At 37.6% G+C, this 15,688-nt stretch overlaps 1 non-coding gene across 1 annotated transcript; it reads right to left on the bottom strand.

Moving 5' to 3' along the window:
* Window positions 1-13,307: 13,307 nt before the first annotated feature.
* LOC141715759 (small nucleolar RNA R71) lies at window positions 13,308-13,414 on the bottom strand. Its single transcript, XR_012572509.1, has one exon. It is a non-coding gene; the product is annotated as a small nucleolar RNA R71 (small nucleolar RNA).
* Window positions 13,415-15,688: the final 2,274 nt, after the last annotated feature.

Raw genomic sequence — 15,688 nt, forward strand, 5'->3', positions numbered from 1 at the left:
AACCCATAGAGGAGATCCTCTCGGCATTCATTTGAGCGAACGCTCCCTAGCTTCATCTGGTCCACAGTATGCTTGAAGAGTATGTTTACTGAAGAGCCATTGTCTATCATCATTCTCCTTACCTCGTTATCAAAAATATTAAATGTTACTACCAAAGCTTCATTGTAATTCGGATTGACCCCTTCATAATCTTTACTGATGAATGATATTACCATCTCTGGGTAGGATTGCAGGGAGAATACCTCATCTCCTGAGCCTGGGCTTCTAGGAGGCGAGTGAGACCCCCTAGGACCACATTCATTATATTCTTCCCTCTTCTTGGTCTTTCTTCTTTCTGATTTATATCCCGGGAGATATACTGATTTAGGTTACCCTTCTTGACTTGGTCTTCAATGAAGTATTTGAGAGATAGAAAATTCTCAGTTTTGTGCCCATGCGTTTCACGATAATCGCATTGCCTATTGTAAGGGCGGCTCTCCGGGGGGTCTGCATGGGCTTTGGTGGATAATATAATGGCTTTCTTTTGATCTTCTTTAGTATCTCTTCTCTGGTAATGTTTAGTGGGGTCCAGTCTGGTTCCTGTCTAGGCTCCCTGGCTTGCCTGGTTGGCCCGGGGTCACTTTTAGATTCTGTCTTAGGACTCAATCTTTAAAATATTGGTGTGTTTTGAACCACATTGGTCTGCTAAGCTTGTTGGCTTTTCTTAAACTTCTTGTCATGATGGTAACCCCCTTTTGGTCGGTCATCAGAGTTCTTGCTCCTGGATCCCCCGTTCCGGGTCATCCTTATAGCCTGGAGCACGTCTGTCTCTTTGATGAATCTGGCATCCATAGAATATGCAGCAGGTAGGCTCTGTGACTCTTTGTCTCTTTCATTGTGTTCCGGATCCAGGTTCCTTCGGAATATGCTTAGCGCCTCCCGCTCGTCTAAGTTCGAGATTTTGTTTATTGCCTCCTGGAAGTGCCTCATATAGGTAGAGAGAGTTTCATTGTCATATTGTCGTATGGTTTCAAGATTGCACATGTGAAGCTCATATGTTTTGTTTGCTCGGAACCTTCTGAGGAAGGCCCCACGAAAGTCTTTCCAGATCTGGATGCTTCTGGAGAGGATCCTGCTAAACCATCTAGGAGCCCCCCTTGAGAGTGGAGGTGAAGAACCTGGACTTTATTAAGTTGTAGTAGTATATTTGTGTAATTTTCTCAAAATAATTCAAGTGTTCTTCTGGATCCCCCAATCCATCAAAAGAATTAAAGTTGTAATGTTTGAGATTTCTCTGCTGGGGAATGGCCTCTAAAGAATGGCTAAAGGGTGTTAGAGTTTCCCCAATCTCCATTCCAGAGTCCTTCTCCATTTTTCTTTAAATTTCATATCTTTCAGGTCCTTCTGTCCCTCCTCGTCATCATCAGAAATGACCTTGGGGGTGGGGTCCCTTCGGGTCCTCTTGTCATTGGCCTTTTCTAGGAGCCTCTCCTCTTCTAGCTGCATTCTTTTCTGAATCTTTAGCTCAAGCTTTGCTTCTTCTTTTCTCCTTATCTGCTCTCTCATCTCTTCCAACCTTTTCTTCCTGGTTGCTTCTGTTTCTTTCTTCCTTTGCTCTTTCTGATTTTTCTTCCCCTTTTCTCCGATTCGGTCGAAGATGAATCTCCTAGATTGTTGAGAGACTCCGAACTCTTCTTGATCATCCTCTTGCTCATATTCTATCTGAGCCTGGGCTTGCTCATCTCTATAAAGCCTAATTGCTTCAGCCAGTTCATTACTTGTTAAGTTGACCATATGCTCCTCTGCCGCTAGAACATTGGTATACTTATACTGATTCAACTCAATGACATTTCTGGCATCCCGGGGTGTTACTATCCTTTCCAAGACCGGGGTATTCTGTGTCAATAGTTACTCCTGGAGGGTCTCTCGGTCGCCCCCAGGTTCTTGAGCCTGAGAGTGGTCCTGATCCTGGACCTGGGTACTAGCGGAGGGTCTACCGGCCGTACTCTTTCCTGCTCTTGCCATTATCACAAGTGTACAAACAACAACTGACCAATATTTGAGGCTAAAAATGTGGATCTAAGGTTGCTTTTTTGAAGATAGGAAAAAATTTCCAGAATAACACCAAACAAACTTTCTGGGTTTTGCTAACAATATTATCAAATAAGGATAGCAGGCTGTAAAACACAAAGACAGTATGCAAACTAAAGTAGATCTGGGTTTCAAAACAATCAAAACTAACAAATGACACAGGGCACACACAAACGTGGCCTAAAGTAACGAGCTCACACAAACGTGGCTTAAATGAATAACATTCATATTCAAGTTAGGGTATGGTTTCTTGTGTTCTTACAGGTTTAAGAAGTGTACTCTCTTGAGAGTTTACTGATGAAGGTGAATCTAGGGGCACCGAGACCCAAGGATGGAGCCCCCTTCTTCTAGCGCCAAATGATAACTCCGGTGAGCGGGGTGGCTCCTTCCGACGCCGTGCCTGAACCTTCCTTCTTGCGAGTGGGGTGTAGCTGCTATGTGGCATCTGCAAAACAACACCGGAGGGGGATTTTGACCCCGCGGCGCCTCTGGTGTGAGAGTAAGAGCTTGTTTGGGGAAGATAAAGATAGACAGGATAAAGGGTGGCTGTGTGCATATATGCTTGTGTATAATAGAGTGTGTGTGTGTGTGTAAAAATGTGTCTAACCCCAAAACCCTTCATCTTTGGGGTATATATAGCCCAAAGATAGGGTTTAGGGGTTGGTACCTCTAGATCAGGGCCGTTCGTTGTTGGAGGCGGATGATGCCTGGCTTGGGTAGATTGCGTACACATGTCTAGGAAAGAACCACCTTCAGGATGCCCCAACGATACACTGACACGCACCGTGTTTGTCTGATATGTTAGTTTTTGATAGCTACCATCGTTACGTGCCCACGTACCCCTCCTTGGCGGGTTGTGGGGTGTGCATGTACTTGTCAGGACCCCCCTCGGGTCTGCCCTAGCTGGGTAATCCTGGTCCTGGGCTGGATCCTGGTTGGGAGATGATCTAGGTCCTGGATTGGTTCTGAGCCTGGGTCTCTCCACTCGACTGCACTGGGTGGGGGGTTCTTGGTCCATCAGCTGAGCCTGCCTCACCCTAGATCTGGGTTGGGCCCTAGCCAGGTTGCTTTATACCCTATCAAATTCCTCATCCTTTTATAGGATAAATATATGAATTTCATATCGGTGTTTAAAGTATAAAAAATTTGAAGATCTATTGAGGCAGAGCAAACAGAAATGTAAGGTTCCAAATTTAAAAGAAATCTAGAATTTGTATACATCAATTACCATTCCAATATTAGTGCATGTTGACTGTCAGCAATTCAATATTATGAATTATATGTTATTTATATTAGTTTAAATCTCGTGCGATGCACGGCTTCCCGTTAATATTTAAAAAATTTATTTATTTTATCATATTCTAATTTTTAAAATATTTTTGTAAATATATAATAATTATAAGTTTATAATAAAAATAGTAGAATAACTTTAGTAGAATAATTAGACTATTTCTAGTTGTTTAACAGTTTAGTAGTTTAGCGGATATATAACAATATTTATTTATTTTTTAATAATAGGATACGCTGTGGTCGTAATTTAGTAGGATTAGTAGACTATATCTAGTAGTTTAACCATTCAGTATTTTAGCGGATATATACCACTATTTATTTACTTTCTTTAATAACCAAATTTAGGGAGTAACCGTTGAACCAAATTATAGCCCATTCCGGTTATTATAGTATAGTATAGATAGATATATTATTAGATATATTATTTGGGGCCTTAAAAAGCCCGGTCTTTGACCGGGCCTTAAAAAGCCCGGGTTTTGACCGGGCCGGGCTTTTCGGGCTTTGACTTTGACCGGGCCGGGCTTTCCGAAAATGTCAGAGCCCGTTTGGGCCCTCGAGGCGGGACTTACCGGGTTTTTGTCGGGCCGAATCGGATCGGGCCGGGCCGGGCTTTTTTCTAATTTAAATCGGATCGAGTTTTATTAGAGATTCCGAAGACTACATATTTTAGCAACTAGATCATCGTAAAAATGTATTAGTTTACATGGAATATTTTTATGAAAACATTACTTCGTTGCAAACATTTAAGTTCGGCAAAAAATAAACATGTTTATAGAATAATATGTTTTATCATTGTTATCCAAATATGTATAGTGTACTTACTATATCTTCTTTCATTATTTATGCAATGAAGTATATAAATAATATTATTAATCACAAATATATAAAAATATATGTGTTTAAAGTATTATTTATATTTATAGTAAATGTGAATTCATAAATATATAAGAAAATATATTAAAATAATTATATTTTAACCGGGCTTTTTCGGGCTTTTAATCGGGCCAGGCCGGGCCGAAGCCCGGGCTTTTAACCGGGCCGGGATTTGCCTAAAAATACAGGGCCCATCGAGACCCTAAGCCCGGGCCGGAACCACGCCAGACCGGACCGGGCTTTGACCGGATCGGGTCGGGCCAGATTTCCGGGCCCGTGCTTTTTGTGCATCTCTAATTCTATATATATAGCATAAATATGTGCATTGTATATGTATGCATTTCATTAAACTCATCCACTTTTATAATGCTGTAGTATACATTAAAAGTTTCGTCTCTGTGAAGTACTGCAGTACAACGTTTGGAATTCGGAGCAACTTCAACGCGCCTAGCTAGTTTTGCAAATTGATGACCCCACAATTACTTCACGTTAACAAAATATGGCCACAAATAAAAACCGGAAAATTTTCCAACCCTCCGACCTAGCTATTCTTTTTTTTATAAAACTTTTCATATTAATTAATTTAAATGCCAAAAAAACATAAAGAATGTTATATATTTGTATTGATATATGTGCTATGAAGTTGGACTGTGGCCAAAAAAGTTCACTTGCCCAACATTTTATTCTCCTCCAGCGCTAATAGCCAGGCCAAGTCCGGATTTTTTTTGGAAGACAGATAATTAAATTTATAAGGACGAAGCCCAAGCATCCAAAGGCCCAAGGCCATTACAACTTCCACCAGATCCAATTAGAAAATGATCTATACATACCATCAGTTGTAGCTAGCCAAAGAGCTTTAAAAGGAACTAAATGAAAAATTAGAGGTTGAGACTGAAGCAGAAGAAGTCAAGAAGCCTAAAAGAGGAACAACAAAGAAAAGTGGTAAAAGAAAGTCCAGAGCCAAGAAGAAGTTGTTACCTGATGAACCAGTTGTCACTGCTGCTACCTTTCAACATCCTACAGTTCAAATTCATGAACCTATAGTAGTGACACCGGAGTTCAACATACATGGTGAACCAATATTTCCAAAGGAGGAACTCATTGAGCTACAAAATGTCAGTTTCCACATTACTTATATAAAAAGGATCTTAAAAAAGGAAAGATTGAAAAGCAACATCCAAAACCATTAGTTCTCAAATGTGTGAAAAGTCCTGAAGACAAGGAATCTCGCATCTACATTGCATACATTGAGGAGAAACAAATGTTTGATCTATATCTGGATGAGATTCATGAAATCAGAGGTTTGGATGCTACTCCCAAAATGCTTGAAAGACTTGTGTTCGGTTACAAAGGAGGCTCCAGCAGACAATGGCCTCTTGAACACATTCTTAAAAAAGGGTACAAGACCTTAAGAAGGATATTATCTCATATGAAGAGAATTGGCGAGTTCACTCTAATTTCTAGAAGAATAGTTCTTAATATGATCAATCAGATAAGGAATGGTTGGAATGCCAAGGGTGCATTGTAAAAGAAACTAGTTATTACTTTCACTGGAAAAAAAATTCACCATCATCCAGATCATTTGATGGAATTCAGAGATCAATATATTTGCAGAAGATTTTTCAGACTACTCAAGGATCAACTGAACGTAGTAAGTAATGATTATCTGGAATACCTCACGGGGATGCTGAATACTAAAAATAAAGATGAAAAAAATCTTTTATGGTTTTCTCCAAAGGTAACATGGTTAAACCAGTTAAGGCAGAAGGAAGCAAAATGGTCAGCTCAGGCTAGAGAAGAAAAGTAATCTCTTAACATTTTACTTATATTTTTTATTCCTTTAAAAACTTAGTAGCTTAATGATAATTTGTTGTGCTTTCTTAAAAGCAATTTTGTTAGATATTGAATACAAAAAAATATAACACAGAGGGGGGTGAATGTGTTTCTTGGATTTTACTTATCTTTTAAAACTGTTTGGATTATGGTTGAACAAAGTTTTTAAGAATTGTAGAGATATTATGTTTAACAGAAATCACAAAGACACGATATTTTAAAAACTCACTTAATTGTATTAATTAAGTTTATATTGCTACAAATATGTGTTCTTAGAAAATAAGAACTCAGCTACTATCTTGAGATAATACAAGATTTTCTAGATTTATTTGTTACTCCTAAACTAAGGACCCGTGCATGCTTTATAGACTAGCAACACGGGTTTACAAAACTTGCACTAAAATGTATTAAACCAATTTCTAAAGCAACCTTGTCTATTTCCTTTCTGGGTGTTAGAAAATCTGTGTAGAATCTTGCAGGTCTGTGACCATCCTTTGTCCAGTGAATCTTGGCCCTTTATCTTGTATTCTTCAAGCTGGTTTTGTAGTCTTTCCGATTCAGTGAATGAATTTTTTGTTGACTGATAATCTTAAATCGTCAACTTATCTGTATTCTGAATTTGAGATAGTATGTCGAGATCTCCATTTGTTCTGTAGAGAAGTGACATATCGATAAGTATAATGCCTTATCGATATCTCGAGTTCTCGACATATGTAAATGACTTACTGAGGTCTCTAGTTCTCTTCAAGCAGAATGACTTGTCGACATCTCCGGTTCTCTATATGGGATTTTGACTTGTTGACATCTTGAGTTCTCTACATGAAGAATTTGACTTGTCAATATCTCTGAGATCTCTAAATGCAGAAATGACTTGTCGATATCTCTAAGATCTCTATATACCAATTTTGACTTGTCAATATCTCTGAGATCTCTAGATCAGGTATTGACTTGTTGATATCTCCAGTTCTCTACATCTTCATTTGACTTGTCGATATCTGAGATCTCTACATGCAAAAATGACTTGTCGATATCTCTTGAGACTTCTCTATAAGTCATTTTGGACTGCTCGACTGACTTCTCGATATCCCTTGATGCATGACTTGTTGATATCTAGACTAAGAACATTTTTCCTAGAATATCATTATTCAACTATAAACTTCTACACTTTTCTCTAAGGCATGATCAGGACATGATCTTCGTCCAGAGTTTATAACTTAGCTTGAAACTGTTCACAGAAAAATCCCCCGGTCTAATCTACTTAACATTTTTACAGACTCATGAAATATAATTACATAATACAAATATTGATTATCAAACAACTTAACCTTAGGGCTGTCAATATGACTTAGTCTTGTTATAATACAGGCATGTCTTGCACAACAATCTCCCCCACTTTATGAGAAGATTGCTTATCACAAATTCATGCCTAATAATAAGACTAAACCCAAGCTAAAATCAAATACAATAAAATTAACAGATTGACAAATACACTTTTTATATATTGAAAATTTACATCAGTTGACATATTACAAACATTAGGTGAATTTATCATAGCCATGCTCTTTTCTAATGAGGTCCTTAATTTTGACTAGCACTTCAAGTTCTTCAATGATTCTAGTCCCTCTTAGAGCTTCCACTATCTTGAGTCATTCTTCCAATGAGTAATTATTGAGGAGATGAAATCTGAATTTTGAGAATATGCCAACCTTTATATTTAGAAAATATCCATCCTTTGAAACCCTGCTCAACCCCCTTTCCTTGAGTTCATTAGATCTCTGTTCAAATATCTCAATTTCCTTGGCATATTTTCTTTCCCTTTCTTCCCTCTTAGCCTAGCCTAGCATGCTTTATATTCCTCTCCCTCAATCTTTCAGCTAACACAGTCTTCCTCATTTTTATACTTGCATCCTTATCATTCATCAAACTGATCACCCTCTTAAATTCTACAGTTGAATATGTCTCTATAACTTCTCTATTAAGAAAAATGAAGGAGCCATCCTTGTAATAGATTCTGACTTCTCCCGGATAAATAACCCAAACTTTGACTATCTCATCAGCTAGTTGTTGGTGATAATCATCATCTGTTATGCTTCTTGAAACTGGTAGAAAGTCATCCCGATTGAAACGGTTCCCAATAGCTCCAGCATCAGCTTGAAATTTTCTTGGTTTTCTACTTGAAGTGAGTTTTAGTTGGAGGTTTGAATGAAGGTGGTTTTGATGTTTTCTTGAGTGAGGTTTGGCTAGCTTTGACAGGTATTTTGAGTAGGGAATTTGTAGTTGGTTTGTAAAGGTATTTGGGCTTTGAGGTCAGGATTGATTAAGTGTATGTTTGGCTAGGGTTAAGGGTTTGAGTTTGGTGAGTTTATGATATTTGAGTTCTTTGGACATTCTGTTGATTTCTTACACCTTCTCCATCTATTCTCTTCTTCTGTTAGGTCTGTAATCAACTGTAGGGGGTAAATAAAGATTATACAATCAATTCGACAAAGCTTCAACAGAATCAACATTTTTTATATTAACGGATAAAAACTGATTACAAACGTACTCTCTCAAAAGGATGAACAGATACCCTTGAGAGATGCTAGGTTATGCGAATGATATAACAATATTCGCAATGCATATAGCATAAACCTAATATATTCTTTATATAGAGCAGAGCTACATAATTAAATAAGGAATGCTATTCTATTACAATAAGGAAACTTATCCATGTATGATTGCTTCCGAGATAAAGTCATTCACCGCCTTGAATTCATGCTTTCCTTCTCCATATCGAATATCTACTGAAGTGACAAATCCTAATAACATCATTAGTTGATCATCAAGTACTGATATAAGTACTGGTGATGTCACTCTTCAGTAAATGCTGATATAAGTCATGATATGAACTTCTGATAGTTTCTTCTGATATCATCAATTATATCTAACAATCTCCCCCAACTTGTGCATTATGGAAATATGTACAAGTTCCAATTGATGATGATAAAACTATCTAAATGTAGAAATCAAGTAAGCATATTCTTTCTTACTTCAGTGAATATCGGAATTTACTCTTCATTTTGAACTCTAACACATGTCTGGAAAATCTTCAAGAAACTTTCTCAACAGATTTTCTTCCATTAAGTCCAAATACCATTGCATCCTCTATTTATGTTCCTTTAGTTCATCTGTTGATTCATCATTCTGATAGATGGCAGCCCTGAGATTATGTAACTTTGAATTTCCAAGAGATAGATCATCCAACTCCAGAAACCCAATTTTCTTTCCATCAGGATTAAAGGTTAAAACTTTAGTCCCTAGACTCATTTCTATCTTGGCTCCTCCAATAGGCATATCAACAACATATTCAGTTTAATCAATGTACTTTAGAATATAGTTTGATTTGTAAGGCATTCCATTCTGCTTTAACTGTATCAGGTTCTTTATGAATGCAGACCATCTGGCAGTTACATAATTAGTTACCTTGAGAATTGTAGCAATAAGTTCCAATTCCTGCCATGGTTTGTTTCTTAACTGTTCTTGATTCAACCTTAAGCTTCTCCCAGACTCCATAAAATAAATTATTTTCTCTTCAGCACGATCAATAATAATTTACACTGATATGATCTTCTGTAAGTCTTAAAAAATTACATTGTCTCCAATTTCTGTCAAATTATATTACTTTCTTAAAGTCAAAGCATCTCATACAAATGGATCATCAGCATTTAATCTTCCAAGACCACTTCTGATTCAAGGTTTTCTAAATTAAAAACTTCCATTATAAATCTTCTTTAATGTTTTAGAAGAATCTTTTCTAGGTGCTGGTTTCTTGCTTCCCCGTAGTAGCTTCTTCTTTTCTTCAAAAGTAAGTTCTTGTTTATCATAGACTATGACTTCAAAATCAGAATTTGATAAATCTGCTTGAATTGGGTTTGAGAAATCAACAACATGAGTGAAATCAAAGGTTATGATTGGTTGAATAACAACTTCTTCTTTAACTTGATCCATGTTAGAGGTTAATTTCAATTTATCAATCCAGTCAGTTCCAAAAATCTTCATTCTTTGGTGAGCTTGGCTGATTTCTTCTTCTTCAGTAATTTCATCAGTATCAAAAGATTGAGCAACTGTATAGATTGGATCTATCAGTATTTGTGATTTAGTTGCTTCAGATACTTATTTCTTCTTTGCAACAGCCTTGGCTTTAGACTTTGAAAACTTTGACTTCTCTCTTATCTTCTCTTTTTCTTTAAGCTTCCTGTCAGCAGTTAAGATAGCTTGAGATCTGAGAGATCTTTCATCCTCTGTCTGACTTACCTCCTTTATGATTACACCTTTAGTTGGTCTATTAGAATGATCATCTTCATAAAGTACTTGAGAGGTAACAGTAGTATCAGTATTTACTGTCTTCATGGAATTCTTGAAGTCTTTCTCCATTTGCCTTAGCTGTTCAACTCCAGGATTTTCTCTTTCAAAGATTATTCTACTCACCTCAGAGTCAAATGCTTGAATCTTTGGATCCTTGTAAAATAGAGTTGTCTTTCTTCCTTTCACTTTCAGAGTTTGAAGATATTGACTTGCTTCAGCACCAGCTTCTATCTCTAGAATACCTTGGTCTTCATCAACAATTGTGACTTGTAAATATTGTTGCATTGTTGTAGTCACAGTCAATTCTCTCACTCTTCTTTCATTTCCCTTACTCTCTCCACCTTGTATAGATTGAGATATAGTGATTGCTTTTGATAAACCACTAACTCCAACAAACTCTTCACCTCTTCTCTTTTTACTATCCTTCTGTTCTCCTTTATTACCTCCATCAGGAATTTCTTCATCAGTATTTGTTAATGTCAGCTGCCTACACCAGCTTTAACAATTCCCCCCCTTTTTGGCATCATCACCAAGCAGTAGAGAAAAAATCAGCTCCATTTAATTTTGTACCTCTGTAAGTTGATCAGACATGTGAATTTGCTTAGGTTCCAATCTAGCTTGATTAGCTTCAATTGCAGTTTGTCTGGAAACTATTTGTGCAATTTATTTCTGAATTTCCTGATGAGTAGTTAGCTTTGAAGCAATCAATGATTCTTTGATCTGATTGATTTGAGAAGTAGTTGCTTCTTGAGTTGTATGTAAGGATCTGACAACCAGAGTTGATGTTTTTGTTGAGTGGCATTTATGACACTTTATAACACTCTATTAAGCTTTGAATTGGTGTATTTGTACTCAAGTTGTTGGTGTTTTAATGTATTTTCTAATGTTTTTACATTTCAAGCATTAATCCGGGATTCAGGTGAATTAGCATTGATTTGATGCTAATATGGTGTTAGGATTGTGTCAAGGAATAAAGGCTCGTGAAGACCAACTCGTTGCAGCAATAAAAGAAGGCAATTCCAGTTTTTCCAGAAGACCGGTGTGCCCGCGCTGTGCTAGCGCGCGGCCGCGCCACAGAAACAGAATGTCAGCGTGCCCACGCTAGTAAAGCACGCGGCCGCGCCAGGTGGGGAATCCAGTTTCCTGTTTCAAATAGAAGACTATTTTTCTGGGCTTTTTTCTTAATTGGGATGCTATTTAAAGACAATAAAAAGACGTTTTTTTATATCGAAGCTTAAGGAGAAGATGATAAGAAGACCTATAGCATAATTCAATGAAGGCGGAGAAGATCTAGTTTATTCTTGTGAATCTTTATTCTAAGTTGTAATCGTAGATGCTCGTTTCTTGTTTTGTTGAACCTAATACTATGAATTATGTACTTTGTTTATTATTTGTTTATAAAGACTACGTTTATTATACCATGCTTTCATCGGAACCCATGTTGATGATGAATCCAATTATGGGTTAATCGTTATCGTGGGTTTCTAGAGGATTTATGGATTTCTTTAGTTGATTTGTTTCGATGTCTTAGTGTGTGGTGATTGTATGATAACCTAGTATTGGTTGTGCTTATTCGTCTTATGAGCATCGCGAACTTATAAGATAGCGTGTTAATTATTAATAAAGCAATAGTGAATTTAAGGATTTAGAACTTTCCATGCTAGCATAGGTTCACGTGTTATTGTTATGCATGATTCGTAGGTAATTTTAACCATCTTACTTGCCCTATGTAATCACGATAGATAACTTGTGCATTAAACTCTTATTTTATCAAATTCTATAGACATATAAGTTTTTAATATAATTGGTGTATATTCAACTTCTATCTCTTTTTTGGATGTCTTAAAGTATGGTATTCGTACAATGAAAGTTGGTGTTTATCAGTTTCATGTTATCTGATTAGTGTCATCACCATTACATGCTAAGGTTAAGAACGAAAAGGCTATTGAATGAAGTACTTAATGAAGTTAGAATCCCATGTTTATGTCATATATTATTCAACTCTCTTTGCACTCTTTAGTTAATGTTCTTTAGTATAATTCTCAATAGTTAATCGTAGTATAATCAAAACCCAAATTGTTATCCGTCTTAGCATTGAATAATAGCCATATCATTCTTGCATAAGTGCATAAATCACATAGTTAATTTAACCAGTCTCCGTGGGAACGAACTAGAAATAATTCTATATTACTTGCGATCGCGTATACTTGCATGAATTATTAGCGCGTGCTTAGCGACTAAAAAGTTTTTGGCACCGCTATCGGGGACTCGGTGTTAACTTGTAGTTTATGTGTTTTTCATCAATGATCGTTAAAGTTCATTGACTCGTATATTGTTACTTACTTACTCTTTTCCTTGTCATGTTTCAGGTACTCTAGCGAGCTTGTATGCATACGCATTCGCAGACTCGTAAGAGAACTCTGGATCAAGCCGCGGAAGAAGCTATAGTAATTCGAAGGGAAGTTTTTGAGGACGAAGAGAAATTCGAGGAACCAGCTTTAGTAGTGATGGGAGATCAAGCAGAAATTTTTAAGGCTTTGATGGACTATTCTCAGCCTAAGATCAGTGATATTCAGTCGAGCATCATCAGACCAGCCATCATAGCTAACACCTTTGAAAACAAGTCGAGCACGATTCAGATGATACAGAACTCTGTTCAGTTTTGGGGTTCTCCTATAGAAGACTCCAACATGCACATCAGGGATTTCATCGAGATCTGCGACACTTTTAAGTTTAATGGGGTGACTGAAGATGCTATCAACCTGCGAATATTCCCATTTTCTCTGAGGGATAAGGCAAAGTGCTGGTTACATTCTCTACCACCAGGGACTATCACCAAATGGGAAGATCTAGCTCAAAAGTTTCTCACTAAATTTTTTCCTATGGCGAAGACTGGTGCAATCAGGAATGCTCTTACTCAGTTTGCACAACAAACTGGAGAATCTCTGTGTGAGGCTTGGGATCGATACAAGGAGATGCTAAGGAAGTGCCCACACCATGGCATGCCTGATTGGATGATTATAAACTATTTCTATAATGGGTTGGGCGCTCAGTCTAGACCTATGCTCAATGCAGCGTTTGGTGGAGCTTTATGAGCCAAAAGCTATAATGACGCTTATGAGTTGATTGAGCTAATTGCAGCTAATGAATACCAGAATCCTATGCAAAGAATGTTGCAAGGCAAGGTAGAAGGAATTCTTGAAGTGGATATAGCTACTGCTATAGCTGCTCAACTTCAAGCTTTGATGATGAAAGTGGACTCATTGGCGAATTATGGAGTTAATCAAATCAATAGTGTTTGTGAGCTTTGTGCGGGGGCATATGAAACTGAACAGTGTGCTATTTCTAGAGAATCAACATAATTTGTGAGTAACTTTCAGAGATCATAGCAACAAGCTCCAGCCACTTATCATCCAAATAATCACAATCATCCTAACTTTAGCTGGAGTAATAATTAAAATACGGTGCAATAATCTTATCAGCCATACACAGCAAAGCAGTATAACCCTCCTAGTTTTTAACAACCATAATATTCCCCTCGGCAACAACTTCGACTTTATAGTTACCGCAAGCTAATGAAAAATCTAAATTGGAGGAGTTGAGGCTCATGTGCAAGAGCCAAGATGTGTCTATCACGACCTTGGAATATCAGATTGGGCAAATAGCTAATGCATTACTGATTCGTCAACTGGCATGCTTCCGAGTGATACTGAAGTACCAGGAAAGAAGGAAGCTAAGGAGCATGTTAAGGCAATTATATTGAGGTCTGGCAAGGTTGCGACTCCTGAAAAAGCAAATACTCCAGAATCTAAAATTGAGGCTGAAGAAGAAGAAGTGCAGAAGGAAGTAGAAGTGGAACCAAGAAAGACTACTATTGAGCACACTCCTCCTGAGGGTAATACAGGAGAGAAACAGATCTATCCTTCACCTCCTTTTCCTAAGAGGCTGTAGAAGAAAAGGCTGGATAAGTACTTTGAGAAGAGGTGTTCAAGAAACTTCACATCAACATATCTTTCACTGAATCTCTTGAACAAATGCCTAGTTATGCGAAGTCTATGAAAGTTATTCTCTCTAGGAAGGTGAAGCTTGATGACTTAGAGACCATTGCTCTCATGGGGGAATGCAATGTTGTGCTGCAACAGAAGTTGCCTCCGAAGATTAAAGATCTTGGAAGCTTCACTATTCCATGCATCATTGGAAATGTGTCATTTGAAAAATGCTTATGTGACTTGGGAGCTAGCATCAATCTGAATACCTTTCAATCTTAAAGAAGTTGGACTTGCCTGATCCAAAGCCTACTTATATGACTTTGCAGTTGGCTGACCGTTCTATTACATATCCGCGAGGTATTATGGAGGATGACTTGTTCAAGGTGGATAAACTCATCTTCCCTGCTGATTTTGTAATTCCTGATTTCGAGGAGGATAAGAAGATTCACATAATCTTGGGAAGACCTTTCTTGGCTACTGGCCGAACTTTGATAGATGTGCAGAAAGGTGAGCTCACCATGCGATTGATGGATCATGATGTAACTTTTAATGTGTTCAATGCCATGAAATTCCCTATAAAAAATTAGGAGTGTTTTAAGGTGGAGATGGTCGATTATGTGGTCAATTGTGAACTCGATCAATTGCTAAGGTCCGATGCCTTAGAGAAGGCCTTGTTGGGGAATTTCGATAGTGAAGATGATAAAGGGGATGAGCAGTTGCAATATTTGAATGCTTCTCCATGGAAGCGAAAAATGGATATGCCTTTTGAATCTCTTGGATTGGAGGAGCTGAATAAAGCTCTTAAGCACCTCAAGCCATCTATTGAGGAAGCTCTTACTCTTGAGCTTAAGCCTTTACCTGAACATTTGAGGTATGCATTTTTAGATGATGCATCTACTTTGCCTGTTATTATTACATTTGACCTTTCAGGAAGCGATGAGGAGAAGCTTTTGAGAATTCTTAGAGAATTCAAATTGGCAATTGGTTAGACCATAGAAGATATTAAGGGAATCAGCCCCTCATATTGCATGCACAAAATTCTGCTAGAGCCAGGAAGTAAGCCTACTGTGGAAAAATAGAGAAGGTTAAATTCGATCATGAAAGAGGTTGTGAAGAAGGAAATCCTCAAGTGGTTAGATGCATGTATCATCTATCCTATTTCTGACGGTTCATGGGTGAGCCCAGTTCAGTTTATGCCAAAGAAATGAGGTATCATTGTGGTAGCAAATGAGAAGAATGAGCTTATTCCTACATGAAAAATCATGGGGTGGAGAGTTTGCATGGATTAT

This window comes from Apium graveolens, chromosome 3 (genome assembly GCF_009905375.1).
Source record: "Apium graveolens cultivar Ventura chromosome 3, ASM990537v1, whole genome shotgun sequence".
Lineage (NCBI taxonomy): Eukaryota > Viridiplantae > Streptophyta > Magnoliopsida > Apiales > Apiaceae > Apium > Apium graveolens.